This window comes from Gorilla gorilla, chromosome 14 (assembly GCF_029281585.2).
Source record: "Gorilla gorilla gorilla isolate KB3781 chromosome 14, NHGRI_mGorGor1-v2.1_pri, whole genome shotgun sequence".
NCBI classification, from domain to species: domain Eukaryota; kingdom Metazoa; phylum Chordata; class Mammalia; order Primates; family Hominidae; genus Gorilla; species Gorilla gorilla.
Genome location: NC_073238.2, coordinates 25179434 through 25195183, shown reverse-complemented (window position 1 = coordinate 25195183; position 15750 = coordinate 25179434). Strand labels below are relative to the sequence as shown.

General features: G+C 46.2%; 1 non-coding gene and 1 pseudogene across 1 annotated transcript; one reads left to right on the top strand and one right to left on the bottom strand.

The window, feature by feature from the left end:
* Positions 1-866: 866 nt before the first annotated feature.
* On the bottom strand, positions 867-974 carry LOC134757100 (small nucleolar RNA U13). The gene has a single exon (XR_010130709.1). It is a non-coding gene; the product is annotated as a small nucleolar RNA U13 (small nucleolar RNA).
* A 2820-nt stretch (positions 975-3794) lies between these two features.
* Positions 3795-3913, top strand: LOC134757095 (uncharacterized; annotated as a pseudogene).
* Positions 3914-15750: the final 11837 nt, after the last annotated feature.

Here is a 15750-nt window from a genome sequence, read left to right as displayed (position 1 = left end):
ATGGCCCCATCCAAGCCACAGGACCCTGTGGAGTCCTCCTGATGGGAGTCCTCCTGTTCACAAAATAGTGCATAGCCTGTCACAGACTGTAAACAGTACCCAGTGGCCAAAGCTGCATAGACCGGCAGCCGCACACTGCCATTGTTGGAGATTCCCATTCAGAAGAGTCAGAAAATTCCCCAGTTCTTTGAAAACATCTTAAGCCAAAACTTAAGACTTATTGTCTCCAGTGTTGTTGTTGTTTTTTTTTGAGACGGAGTTTTGCTCTTGTCACCCAGGCTGGAGTGCAATGGCACAATCTTGGCTCACTGCAACCTCCACCTCCTAGGTTCAAGTGATTCTCCTGCTTCAGCCTCCCAAGTAGCTGGGATTACAGGCACCCGCCACCACACCTGGCTAACTTTGTATTTTTAGTAGAGACGGGGTTTCACCACGTTGGTCAGGCTGGTCTCCAGCTCCTGACCTCAGGTGATCTACCTGCCTCCGCTTCCCAAAGTGCTGGGATTACAGGTGTGAGCCAACATGCCTGGCCAATTTTTTTTTTTTTTTTTTTTTCTGAGACAGAGTCTCACTATGTCGCCCTGGAGTGCAGTTGTCTGATCCTGCCTCACTACAACCTCCGCCTCCTGGGGTTCAAGTGATTCTCCTGCCTCAGCCACCTGAGTAGCTGGGATTCCAGGCACCCGCCACCACATCCGGGTAATTTTTATATTTTTAGTAGAGACGGGGTTTCACCATGTTGTCCAGGCTGGTCTCAAACTCCTCACCTCAAGTGATCTGCCTGCCTTGGCCTCCCAAAGTGCTGGGATTACAGGTGTGAGCCACCACAACTGGCATCCAGTGTAGTTATTTATTTATTTATCCAAGGTCAGGTCCAGGGTAATGTGCCAACATCGTAACAAGGTTCAGAGGGTGGCACACCCCACACATGCACGTGAACACCCAGTCATCGTGCTCGGGAACTACAGAGGGGCCTCCAGTGTATTTAAATGCAGCCAAACAACCCGCCAAGTTTAACCTTCTTGTTTCCATCACATTCCATGGCTGTCCCCTTTTATTCCGCACAAAGCCTTGCCTTCAATGGATGTGACAGTCCAGGTCACGACAAAGTCCTCACTGAAGTAACACTTTTGCCCCTGGTGCCCACCCTTCTACACGAAATGCATTCTCTCTGTGTTCAGACCCACTCATTTCAGATAATAAACTTCATATCCCACTTTTCCTGAAGGTCTGTTGCTTGGGACCACTCCTGGTACCAACGTGTAAGGGTCAGGATTTTTAGTTACCAAAAACAAAACTCAGAACAGAATTCACCATGGCTAATTTAAGCAGAAAAAGACAGACACACAAAAGATTTGCTAAAGACCTCAGGTTGGCCGGGCATGGTGGCTCACGCCTGTAATCCCAGCACTTTGGGAGGCCGAGGCAGGTGGATCACGAGGTCAGGAGATCGAGACCATCCTGGCTAACATGGTGAAACCCCGCCTCTACTAAATGTACAAAAAATTAGCCGGGCGTGATGGCAGGCGCCTGTAGTCCCAGCTACTTGGGAGGCTGAGGTAGGAGAATGGTGTGAACCCGGGAGACGGAGCTTGCAGTGAGCCGAGATCACTGCACTCCAGCCTGGGCAACAGAGCGAGACTCCGTCTCAAAAAAAAAAAAAAAAAGACGTCAGGTAACTCACAAGCTCAACCCCCCTTGAGAGGGGTAGGAAGAAAGGCATTGAGGCTGAGCTTCCTGTGGCAACTCTCAGGACCGTTGCCACAGCCACAGCCACAGCCTATCCCGAGACCTGAACCCGGGGGCGTGACTTTCCTGCAAGCATAGCTGAACCCAACATGGGCCCTCAGGGACTCACTCTTGCCACTGCTGCTGCCCCCAGCAGCCAGGTGTCACCACCACCAGCAGTACCAGCGGAGCAGGATCTGTGCACAGAGCCTCTCCCGTCAACCGGTCCCTGTCACGCCAAAGCTTAACACAGGTGCATCCGAGGGGTGTGAGCTGGGAAGCGTGTCCATGTCTCCTGGCAGAGAGCCTAGGAGTCTCTAGGAGTCTGAGTTCACACTTCTTTTTTTTTTTTCCAGAAGGTGTCTTACTCTGTCACCCAGGCTGGAGTGCAGTGGCACAATCCCGGCTCACTGCAACCTCTGCCTCCTGGTTTCAAGTGATTCTCCTGCCTCAGCCTCCCAAGTAGCTAGGATTACAGGCATGCACCACCATGCCCAGCTAATGTTTGTATTTTTGGTAGGACGGGGTTTTACGATGCTGGCCAGGCTGATCTCGAACTCCTGATCTCAAGTGATCATCCTGCCTCGGCCTCCCAAAGTGCTGGGATTACAGGCGTGAGCCACTGCACCCAGCTGTGAATTCACACTTCTTGGTAGGGGCGGCAGAGTTCATAACATGGAAATTTAACTGGAGAAAGGTACCCAGAGGGTGATGGGAAACCTCAGTGGGACAAAGGCCCATTCACATGATGGAGCTGAAATGGTCATGTTAGCCTATTGGGTCTAGTTGTGGTCAGGTCTTGTCATTCCTTAGAAGACAGCATGTGGGAAGGTGGTACCTCAGGGTTTCTGCGTCTCCCCAGCAGTGCATTGTGAGAGTTCTGTGTCTGAGACAATTCATCTGTACCTGAGAAATCTTACCTAGCACATCTTAAAGTCCCAGAGTTCTAATACTGTATATTTCTTTTCATGTAAATCCATGATACCGCAGCTGGGCGCGGTGGCTCAAGCTTGTAATCATAGCACTTTGGGAGGTCGAGCCAGGTGGGTGGATCACCTGAGGTCAGGAGTTCAAGACAAGCCTGGCCAACATGGCGAAACCCCGTCTCTACTAAAAATACAAAAATTAGCCAGGCGTGGTGGTGCATACCTGTAATCCCAGCTACTCGGGAGGCTGAAGCAGGAGAATTGCTTGAACTCAGGAGGCGGAGGTTGCAGTGAGCCGAGATTGCACCACTGCACTCCAGCCTAGGCAACATGAGACTCTGTCTCAAAAAAAAAAAAAATCCATAATATTGCAATTGTGATTGGAAGAAACATTATCCTAGCCAGGCACAGCGGCTCACACTGGTAATCCCAGCACTGAGGGAGGCTGAGGCAGGTGGATCATTTGAGCTCAGAAATTCAAGACCAGCCTGGGCAACATGGCAAAACCCCATCTCCACAAAAATTACAACAAAAAATCAGCTGAATATGGTGGCACGCACCTGTAGGCCTAGCTACTCAGAAGGCTGAGGTGGGAGGATCAACTGAACCAGGAGGTTGAGGCTGCAGTGAGCGGTGATTGCACCACGGCACTCCAGCCTACGCGACAGAGGGAGACCCTGTCTCAAAAAAAGAGAAGAAGAAGAAAGAAAGAAGCATCAACCCACTATTTGCACTGGTCACTGTCCCTGGAACTGTCCAAAGCAGGCCCTGACCTTCCCTGTAGGAGTTTGAGTAACAGCAATAGTTCCTAGCTAGGAACACTTGCGAAATATGTAAATATGTAAGGCAGCCGGGCGCGGTGGCTCACGCCTGTAAGCCCAGCACTTTGGGAGGCCAAGGCGGGTGGATCATTTGAGGTCAGGAGTCCAAGACCAGCCTGACCAACATGGTGAAGCCCCGTCTCTACTAAAAATACAAAAATTAGCTGGGTGTGGTGGTGGGCACCTGTAATCCCAGCTACTCAGGAGGCTGAGGCAGGAGAATCGCTTGAACCTGGGAGGCAGAAGTTTCAGTGAGCTGAGATCGCGCCACTGCACTCCAGCCTGAGTGATGGAATAAGACTCCATCTCAAAAAAAAAAATCTCCCGCCATACCACCCTGAATGCACCCGATCTAGTCTGATCTGGGAAGCTAAGCAGGGTCAGGCCTGGTTAGTACGTGGATGGGAGACTGCCTGGGAATACTGGGTGCTGTAGGTGTGGCCTGGCACGGTGGCTCACGCCTGTAAATCCCAGCACTTTGGGAAGCCAAGGCGGGTGAATCACCTGAGGTCAGGAGTTTGAGACCGGCCTGGCCAACATGGTGAAACCCTGTCTCTACTAAAAATACAAAATTTAGCCGGGCGTCGTGGCAGGCGCCTGTAATCCCAGCTATTCTGAAAGAAAAAAAAAAGAAAAAGAAAAGAAAAGTAAGACAAATGAACCAGTCCATCATTAGCATCACCTTCCCGGAGCATTTAGTCACGGGAGTTTCTGTTGATGGGGCATCAGAGGTCACGATAACGATGGGAGGAACAACCTGGAACACTGAGCCAGGCAGTTTTCCTAGAGACCCACGGCCGGGATTCCACATGTAGGTGTACGACAGATGCGCCAACATGACATTATAGTTTCTGGGAAGCATGAAAGGGATGAGAGAGATGAATGCATGAACTCACAGAGGCAAGGGACATTCAATGGCAGGGGTCAGTTTGGTGACGATGCAGAGCCACTGAGCAGCCACTGAGAAAACTTCACCGGAGAAGAGTGGAAAACTAAACCTCCAGATCCCCGTCCAAGCAACCATACCCTAAAATCGCTGCGGGCTCTCTCAGTACACTCACAGATTACCAGTGACATGAATGTTAATATTTTATGGCCCTAACTTGCACTTCTAAAAGTTCTAATTAATCTCACTAGATAAAAGCTGGCAAGCATGCTGGTACAAAGGAGAATCGCACCCTCCTCGCAATGTCTGTGTGCCAACTCATCTGGGATCCTGCAATGATTTGCCCTGTCTCGGCTCCATAAAGGGGCCAGTAATTAGCATTTGGAAGCTAAGCCACACTTCCCCACTGGCTGCCATTTGCTGATTGTTAATTAATTAACTGATTGATTAGCAGCTTCCTGTAGCACTGGCTAGTAAAGGCCCCTTCAAGGAGTTCTCCCCAGTTCTCCCCTCTCCCCACCTCCTCACACCCTGGCAGGAGAAGGATTTCCATAACACCCTTGAAAGCAGGGCTACATCTTGGATGATGTTTCTGTAGCTTGCATGGTGCCTCGCACACAGAAAATATTTACAGAGTAAAGGGATGGAAGATTGGTGGATAGATTGATAGACATGAAAATGTATGATATACTTCCTATTGTTCGCTCACGTTATAAAATTTTTTTCTGAACTTTAGATCAGAAGAGAACTTAAATATTATCCAACCTAATTTCATTTTAAGGATAAGGAAACAGGCCAGGTACATGGCTCATGCCTGTAGTCTCAGGACTTTGAGAGGCCGAGGCAGGTGGATCACTTGAGGCCAGGAGTTGGAGACCAGCCTGGTCAATAATGGCGAAACTCTGTCTCTACTAAAAATACAAAAAAAAACTAGCCAGGCGTGGTGGCGGGCACCTGTAATCCCAGCTACTCGGGAGGCTGAGACAGCAGAATTGCTTGAACCCAGGAGGCAGAGGTTGCAGTAAGCTGAGATCATGCCACTGCACTCCAGCCTGGGTGACAGAGCAAGACTCCGTCACAAAAAGAAAAAAATTCACTCTTTGAGGAGGACGCAGTCTTAGGTGGTGAGGAGCTCAGACCCACCCACTCCCGCTCCTCACTCACCACTGTTCACTCTTGCCCAGGAACAAGTTGGTCAGGAAGCCACGCAGGAGCCAAGGCTTTTAAAGATACTGTAAAATCACCCGTGGAGCTGAGGTGGCAATTCACCGAATTCGAACCACTCTAACGAGCCGCAAGGTAAAATCCCTGGAGAAGGTGTGTGCCCACTTGATCAGAGGGATGAAAGAAAAGAATCTCAAAGTGAAAGGACCAACTGGAATGCCTACCAAGACTCTGAGAACCACTACAAGAGAAACTCCTTTTGGTGAAGGTTCTAAGACATGGAATCGTTTCCAGATGAGAATCCACAAGCAACTCACTGACTCGCGCAGTCCTTCTGAGATTGCTAAGCAGATGACTCCATCGGTATTGAGCCAGGAGTTGAGGTGGAAGTCATCATTGCAGATGCTTAAGTCGACTGTCTTAATAAATTGATTATCAGCTGTTAAAAAAATTAAATTAAAATCAGCTTATTCAGGTTTCCTAGAAAATTACATGGATGACAAAATTTAATCTATGGCCAAAATGAAGGAATTGGAGTTAGGAACATCTATTTTTGCTTTCCATGTTATTTGATTATTTGAAATGTATACAGAAGATGTTCCTGTCCTTTTTTTGGGGGGGGGGGATGGGGTCTTGCTCTGTCACCCAGGCTGGAGTGTAGTGGTGCAATCTCAGCTCACTGCAACAACGTTCACTTCCCAGCCTCAAGTGATCCTCCCACCTCAGCCTCCCAAGTAGCTGGGATTACAGGTGCACACCACCATGTCCGGCAAATTATTATTTTTTATTTTTTATAGAGATGGGGTTTTTCCATGTTGCCCAGGCTGGTCTCAAACTCCTGGGCTCAAGCAATCCACCCACCTTAGCTTCCCAAAGTGCTGAGATTACAGGCATGAGCCACTGCGCCCAGCCAGATGTTACTATCTCATTTAACAAATAATGAAACCAGCCGGCTGGGCGCAGTGGCTCACGCCTGTAATCCCAGCACTTTGGGAGGCCGAGGCAGGCAGATCACCTGAAATCGGGAGTTCAAGACCAGCCTGACCAACATGGAGAAGCCCTGTCTCTGCATGGTGGTGGTGCATGCCTATAACTCAGGAGGCTAATGCAGGAGAATCACTTGAACCCGGGAAGTGGAGGTTGCAGTGAGCCAAGATCGCATCATTGCGTTCCACCCCGGGCAATGAGAGCAAAACTGTCACAAAACAAAAACAAAAACAAAAACACAATAACGAAACTGAACTCTGGAAATTAAAATGAATTCATCATGAAATCAGTGGATTGGAGTTGGATGGTTAGAATGGGAAAGGACCTTAGAAAGTATCTATCCAGGCTGGTCATGATGGCTTACACTTGTAATCCCAATAGTTTGGGAGGCTGAGGCAGGAGGATTGCTTGAGGCCAAGAGTTCAAGACCAGCCTGGACAACATAGGGAGACCCTATCTCTACAAAAAAAAAAAAAAAAATAGCCAGTGTGGTGGCAAGCACCTGTTATCCCAGCTACTTGGGAGGCTGTGGTAGGAGGATAGGTTGGGCCCAGGAGGCGGAGGCTGCACTGAGTCATGGTTGCACCACTGCACACCAGCCTGGGTGACAACAGAACAAATCCCTCTCTCTCAAAAAAAAAAAGTATCGGCCGCGCACGGTGGCTTACACCTATAATCCCAGTATTTTGGGAGGCCGAGGCGGGCAGATTGTCTTAGCTCAGGAGTTCGAGACCAGCCTGGGCAACACAGTGAAACCCCATCTCTACTAAAATACAAAAAACCAGCTGGGCATGGCAGCATGCACCTGTAGTCCCAGCTACTCAGGAGGCTGAGGCAGGAGAATTGCTTGAACCCAGGGGAGAGGTCGGGGCTGGTTGCAGTGAGCCAAGATCATACTACTGTACTCCAGCCTGGGCGACAGAGCAAGACTCCATCTCAAAAGAAAAAATAAAAAAGTATCTATCCAAATACCTCTTTTTGAAAATGAGAAAACAATTTTTTTTTTTTTGAACAGAGTTTTGCTCTTGTCGCCCAGGCTGGAGTGCAATGGCACAATCTCAGCTCACTGCAACCTCTGCCTCCCGGGTTCAAGCGATTCTCCCACCTCAGCCTCCCCAGTAGCTGAGATTACAGGCGCCCACCACCACACCCAGCTAATTTTTGTATTTTTAGTAGAGACAGGGTTTTACCATGTTGGCCAGGCTGGTCTCAAACTCCTGACCTCAGGTGATCCTCCTGCCTCAGCCTCCCAAAGTGCTGGGATTACAGGTGTGAGCCACCACGCCCAGCGGAGAACACAATTTTCAGTCCTCTCTTTAATCTTAACTCTAAAATAACTCTTCTCTGGATATCATCATTTTTGCCATCTACAATAAATGACCTTGTGTGTCATTAGCAACTAACCAACCTAACAACACTTAGAATAAACAAAGCGTGTACTGAGAATTTTCATCATTCCTATGTCACCCAGGCTGGAATGCAGTGGTGCAATCTTAGCTCACTGTAAGCTCAAATTCCTGGGCTCATGTGATCCTCCCACCTCAAGTCTCCCAAGGCGCTGGGATTTCACTGCGTCCAGCCAAAAGATAATTTTAAAGGTAAAATTATAATTGCTCTGCAAATATAAAATGTACTCATGTCAGAGACTTCATTTAGCTCATTATCTAATGGGGAACCAGTAAAATGTTACAACTAATTCAAAAGAAATTCAAACAACAAGCAATAATGTAAAATGATTTTACGATATATGCAAGATAGATCAATCCACAGGGCAAAAATAAATTGTGTTCCACCAGACACAATTAGTTTGCACTTCTATGGACAAGAATCAATTTTCTAAAAGTCACAGAGTTGTAAAGCATCCCAAAGACAAAGACAGGCTGAGATAGCTTAGGAGCTGAGCTAGACAGGATATACTTTCTAATCCTTTCAGTCCATACACAATTTTTTTCCAAGCTAGTAAGAATTAATTCTTGAATTCCATAAAATATTGAAGAAATACCTAATAGTAAATCTACACAAACTCTTCCAGAGAATTGAAAAGTAGGGACCACTTCCCATTCCCTCATTCTATGAGGCAAGTATTACTCTGTTACCAAAACCAGATAAAGACATTAAAAGAAGACCAATATTCCTCATGAACATAGATGCAAAAGCTCTCAACTAATTAAATACACCAATATGTAAAAAAGATAAGACATCATGACCAAGTGAGGTTTATCCCATAAATGCAAAGTTGGTTTAACATTTGCAAATCAATCAATGTAGTTAACTCTATTCATAGACTCAAGAAAAACATTATCTCAACAGACATAGAAAAAGCATTTGACAAAATCCAGTATCCATTCCTAACAAACTCTCAGTAAACTAAGAATAGAAGGGTGCTTCCTCAACCTGAAAAGGGCATCTATGAAAAACATACAACTGTCATCATACTTCACAGTGAGAGAGTGAATGCTTTCCCACTGAGGTCAGGAACAAGGCAAGGATGTCCACTCTCACCACTTCTATTCAACAGTGCCCTGGATGCTCCAATGGAGCAATAAGGCCTAAAAAATAAATCAATAAATAAAAGTAAGGAAGTCATAAAACAAAGGAAAAAGTAAAACTATCTCTACTCACAGATAACATAATCAGCTGTGTGGAAAATCTGATGAATCTACAAAAAGGCTAATTAGCAAGAGTGGAGGATTCAATATCAGTATACAAAAACAACTATTTCTACATTCAAACAATGAACAATTGGAATTTGAAATTTTAAAAATAACATAATAGAATTAAAACATGTGAAACACTTAGGCATAAATCTGACAAAGGATGAACAAAGGATATACACTGAAAACTAATAGAACATTGCTGCAAGAAATCAAAGGCCTAAATAAATGGAGAAATATATATTTTTTTATTCAGTTTTTTATTTTTATTTTTTTCTTTTTTTTTTTGTAGACAGTGTTGCCTAGGCTGGTCTCGAACTCCTGGCCTCCAGTGATCCTCCTGCCTCAGCCTCCCAAAGTGCTGGGATTACAGGTATGAGCCACCATGCCCAGACAAGAAATACATTTATTCATCAATTAGAAGACTCAATGGCCAGGCACAGTGGCTCATGCCTGTAATCCTAGCACTCTGGGAGGCTGACGTGGGTCGATCACCCAAGGTCAGGAGTTCAAGACCAGCCTGGCCAATATGGTGCAACCCCATCTCTATTAAAAATATAAAAATCAGCCGGGCATGGTGGCATGTGCCTATAATCCCAGCTACTCAGAAGGCTGAGGCAGAAGAATGGCTTGAACCCAGGAGGTGGAGGTTACAGTGAGCCCAGATTGTGCCATTGCACTCCAGCCTGGGTGACAGAGCAAGACTCTGTCTCAAAAAAAAAAAGACTCAATATTTCTAGATCCCACACAATCCCACTTAAATTTTCAGCAGTCTTTTTTTTGTAGAAACTGACAAGCCGATTTTAAAATTCATATGGAAATGCAAAGGACAAGACTTACTACAAAGCTTCAGTAATCAAAGCAATGTGATAGTGGTATAAAAACACACAAACAGATCAATAGAACAGAATAAAAGTGCGGCAATAGACCCATATATATATATATATATATGGACATCAATTGATTTTCAAGAGATATGCAAAGGCAGCTAAGGGAAAGGATCATCTTTTCAACAGATGGTGCTGGAATACTTAGATATCTACGTGCAAAAAATTATTTAAGGCTTGGCACAGTGGCTCATGCCTGTAATCTCAATACTTTGGGAGGCCAAGGTAGGCAGATTGTCTGAGCTCAGGAGTTTGAGACCAGCCAGGGCAATATGGCCAAACTCTATCTCTAACTAAAAAAAAAAAAAAAAAACATTGTTTTAATAATTTAAATCCCTGCCTCACATCATACACAAAAATTAACTCTAAATGTAAAACCTAAAACTATAAAACTTCTAAAAGAAAATATATTGATCCTAAGGCAAAGATTTCTTAGAAAACCAAAACTACAATCCATAAATGAAAAAAAATTATAAGTTGTACTTCAAAAAAGTTAACAATTTTTGCCCTTCAAAAGGGATATTAGAGAATGAGGGCCAAGCATGGTGGCTCACACTTGTAATCCCAGCATTGTGGGAGGCCAAGGCAGGTGGATCATTTGAGCTCAGTGCCACCCTGGGCAACATGGTGAAACCCAGTCTCTACAAAAAATACAAAAAATTAGCCGGGTGCGGTGGCGCATGCCTGTGGTCCCAAGTACTCAGGAGGCTGAGGTGGGAGGATTGCTTAACTCCAGGGGGCAGGGGTTGCAGTGAGCTGAGATCATGCTACTGCACTCCAGCCTGGGTGACAGAGCAAGACTCTGTCTAAATAATAAATAAATAAAGTAATTAAATTAAATTAAAATGAAAGTAAACTACCTAATTTTTAAAAAGGTACTAGATTTGGACAGACACTTCACCAAAGAACATAGATGAATGGCAAATAGCACATGAAAAGATGTTCAAGTCGTTGGCCGTTAGGGAAACGCAAATTAAACCCACAATGAGATACCACCATACATTTATAGAATGGCTTAAAGACTGATTGTATGAAGCACTAATGAGGCTATTAGAGAACTGGAATTCTCATACACTGCTGTTGGCAATGTAAAATATAACAACCACTTTGGAAGTCAGGTAGGTGGGGTTTTTTTGGTTTTTTGTTTTTGTTTTTTGAAATGGAATCTCACTCTGTTGCCCAGGCTCACTGCAACCTCTGCCTCCCGGGTTCAAGCAATTCTTCTGCCTCAGCCTCCCGAGAAGCTGGGTGAAGGCCTGCCACCACACCCAGCTAATTTTTTGTATTTTTAGTAGAGACGGGGTTTCATTCCCCTATGTTGGCCAGGATGGTCTCGATCTCCTGACCCGTGATCCATCCGCCTCGGCCTCCCAAAGTGCTGGGATTACAGGCGTGAGCCACCGCGCCTGGCTGGGTAGGTTTTTCTAAGTTAAACATACACTGAGTAGATGTACCATCAACTCGAGAGAAATTAAAACATGGACATACGAAGACTTGTATACAAATGTTCACAGCCACTCTCCTCAAAAGTGCCACAATTTGGAAATAACCCAAATGGCCTTCACCAGGTGACGGGTAAACTAGTACATTCCTACCATGAAATTCAGGCAACAGTATGGATGAATTTCAAAATAACTGTTATGTGGGGAAAAAAAGTAAGAGAATCCATATTGTATGGTTATATTTATACAAACTTCTAGCAAATACCAATGGACCTATAAGAGCAAGTGGGGGGCCGGGCGCAGTGGCTCACGCCTGTAATCCCAGCACTTTGGGAGGCCGAGGCAGGCAGATCATGAGGTCAGGAGTTCCAGACCAGTCTGGCCAACATGGTGAAACCGCGTCTCTACTAAAAATACAAAAATTAGCCAGGCGTGGTGGTGGGCGCCTGTAATCCCAGCTTTATATATATATATAAGGACCCCGTGGGGACATGGCTGAGAGCGTGGTGGTGGGATGGGGGTGGGAAAAGGCAGGAGGGACAGATTACAAAAGGCCACAGGGAAACTTCTGGGAGTGATGAACTTCTGGGAGTGTTCATTATCTTGGTGGTGTTGACAGTTTCATGAGTATATGCACATGTCAAAATTTATCCAATTGTACCGTTTAAGTACATGTAATTTATTGTCTATCAACTGTATCTCAGTAAAGCTATTTTTATATAAAACCTACTGGAATGGTAGGATTCTAAGCAATTCCAGTTGCCATTTCAACCTAGGCACTTTTTGGGGGGCTTGCTTTGGAATTTTAACCTGAATGTGAGTTGACAGCCCTATACCAATGCCATGACTATTTCTCACCTTTGAGGCTAGATTCACACTACTCCCCCAGCCCCTGCCCGCAAGCATGCAGTATTTTTGGCATGATTCTCTAGGACAGGGCCCTTCTGCTTCCATGGAAGGCCTGAGCACAAGCTCAGCTGCCACCTGCCTTTCACTGGATGGATGTATTTAGCTGACCTTGCTGATGGGGCACAGAAACTCTCCTGAGCACTCATCTACAGAGAACAATCTTCCTTGATCGAAGAAGGCTGTTTTCCGCCAAGACTGTAAGTCAATTTCAGGGAGTCCCCTGAGGATGCTACCACCACTGTCCGAATGCAGATTGTTGGGGAGGCTTGTGGGTGGAGCAGCAGGATGAGGCCCAGGTCCCAAGCTTGGGAGGCTTCCTGGACTCCCCACGCTGGGAAATGGCTAATGATACCAGTTCGCAAGGGTAAAGAATGGGCTCAGCTGGGTTTAAAAAAAAAATAACTGGCCGGGAGCGGTGGCTCACGCCTGTAATCCCAGCATTCTGGGAGGCCGAGGCGGGCGGATCACGAGGTCAGGAGATCGAGACCATCCTGGCTAACATGGTGAAACCCCGTCTCTACTAAAAATACAAAAAATTAGCCGGGCATGGTGGCGGGCACCTCTGGTCCCAGCTGCTCAGGAGGCTGAGGCAGGAGAATGGTGTGAACCCAGGAGGCGGAACTTGCAGTGAGCGGAGATCGCGCCACTGCACTCCAGCCTGGGCGACAGAGCGAGACCCTGTCTCGAAAATAAATAAATAAATAAATACATAAAAATAACCTCTTCTACAGAAAATCAGTCCATGGCCAGACACAGTGGCGCATGCTTGTCATCCCAGCACTTTGGGAGGCCGAGGCAGTGGGTCACCTGAGGTCAGGAGTTCGAGACCAGCCTGACTAACATGGAGAAACCCCATCTCTACTAAAAAAAAATACAAAATTAGCTGGTTGTGGTGGCACATACCTGTAATTCCAGCTACTCGGGAGGCTGAAGCAGGAGAATCGCTTGAACCCGGGAGGCGGAGGTTGTGGTGAGCCAAGATCGTGCCATTGCACTCCAGCCTGGGCAACAAAAGCGAAACTCCATCTCAAAAAATAAAAAAAAAATCAGTCCATAATATTTGCACTGTCCCCAAAATAAAAGGGCGGCACCGCTCCTACTTTCTTTCCACATATGCCTGTCAAGCTGAATTGTTCTTTTTCAATTTTGCCTCCTTTTATGTACATTTTAACACGTAGTACATATAACCCATGTACATGTTCCCCCTAGTGAAAAAGGGGGAAATGAAGTGATATCCACACAGTCTATCCCCTGAATTGTGTGTCTTCCTCCTCCCTGACCCCCATGCACATCCATGTAGAACGTGGAGAGGCAGAGAGCAGCCTAATCACCCTGGCATTTGTCTGGGACATTCGTGAACAGGAAAAAGCACACAAAACAGATACCCAAGTGGCTACACTGAGATTTTAAAGACATCAGTGAGGATAGATTTGAATATCCAAAATAGAGTGAATGGCTGGGCAAAGTGGCTTACAGCTGTAATCTCAGCGCTTTGGGAGGCCAAGGTGGGTGAATCATTCGAGGTCAGGAGTTCCAGACCAGCCTGGCCAACATGGCAAAACACCCGTCTCAACAAAGAATACGAAAAATTAGCTGGGCATGGTGGTGCGTGCCTGCAGTCCCAGCTACTCAGAAGGCTGAGGTAGGAGCCTCAGGAGGTCAAGGATGTACTCAGCTGTGATTGTGCCAGTGCACTCCAGTCTGGATGACAGAGTGAGACCCTGTCTCGGTCAGGAGTTCGAGAGCAGCCTGGCCAACACAGTGAAACCCTGTCTCTATTAAAAATACAAAAAATTAGCTGGGCATGATGGTGGGTGCCTGTAATCCCAGCTACTCAGAAGGCTGAGGCAGGAAAATCGCTTGAACCCAGGAGGCAGAGGTTGCAGGAGCCGAGATTGTGCCATTGCACTCCAGCCTGGACAGCAGAGCGAGACTCTGTCTCAAAAAAAAAAAAAAAAAAAAAGGAGTGAAAATGAAGACAGAAGGCATTGGGCATTGTTACCTGAGATGGTGAAATGACATCACTGGAAAGAATGGGGCTGGATGGTCTTCATTAGCAGCTAGCAAGTCCCTTAAGCTCAAGAGGCTTCTTCCCAGCAGGGATGGTGGCATCATGAAGCTGTTGGGACAGTAGAGCTCTCTCTATGAGCTCCACCCAAGAACAGAGAGTTTTTGGGAACCCAGCAAACGGCCGCCCCGGCGAACAGGCTTCATATCCCGAGGATGACCAGCATCCTGGAGAGGAGCCAAAACAAAACTGCTAGCACACCTCATCAATCACAACAATCATAAGAGCAGCATTTACTGAGCACACGCTATGGGCCAGATGTGATGCCAAATACTGCAAATACATCTTTGACCTAATCCTAACAATCCATGGAACGGGCATCAGTGGAAGAACATTGCCAGCTCTGCTCCTGAATGAAGAACAAGACACCCAGGAACAGTCCTTCAGTTTTTCTAACTCTGATTCCAGAGAAATTAAGGAGAAGAACCTGGCCTGGGTATACAATAATAATACACATTTTTTAAGAGATTTGCAAGCAGTTAAAAGCAAACAAACATCTTCTCACCCTGACACATAGATCCAGGTGAAATGCAGGGCAGGCACTGGGCTGGCTTGGCTTTCTGACCCACCTGATGTTCTCAAAATCTTAGTTTCTCTTATCTTCTGGATTCAGAAGTACAGACTGTTGCCTTGGCCTCTCCAAACCAAAAATCATTATAGGCACGACGTGTAATTACACATCCCAAATTAATTCAGTCAACCAATACATATTGAGGGCTTACTTTAATTCAAACCTATCCATGCCTGGCACTGGAGTTTCAAATAAGGACAGCCTTCTAGGCTGCAAGGAGTGGAAGAGACACTAAAATAAGCAGATAATTGTCATGCAGTAGGGTGAGGGAGTAGAGATATGTAGAAAGTGGGTTAATAGGCCAGGCGCAGTAGCTCATGCCTGTAATCCCAGCATTTTGGGAGGCGGAGGTGGGTGGATCACCTGAGGTCAGGAGTTCAAGACCAGCCTGACCAATATGGTGAAAACCCATCTCTACTAAAAATACAAAAAATTAGCCAGGCGTGGTGGTGGGCACCTTTAATCCCAGCTACTTGGGAGGCTGAGGCAGGAGAATCGCTTGAACCCAGGAGGCAGGAGGTTGCAGTGAGCCAAGAATGCGCCATTGCACTCCAGCCTGGGTGACAACAGCAAAACTCCATCTCAAAAAAAAAAAAAAAAGAAAAAGAAAGTAGGTTAATAAGGTTAGAGCAAAACCGCCTTTGCAAAATTATGAGAGTAAGAGAAATCTGACATAGTTAACGCCATCTTGCTTCTGACTTCCAAGC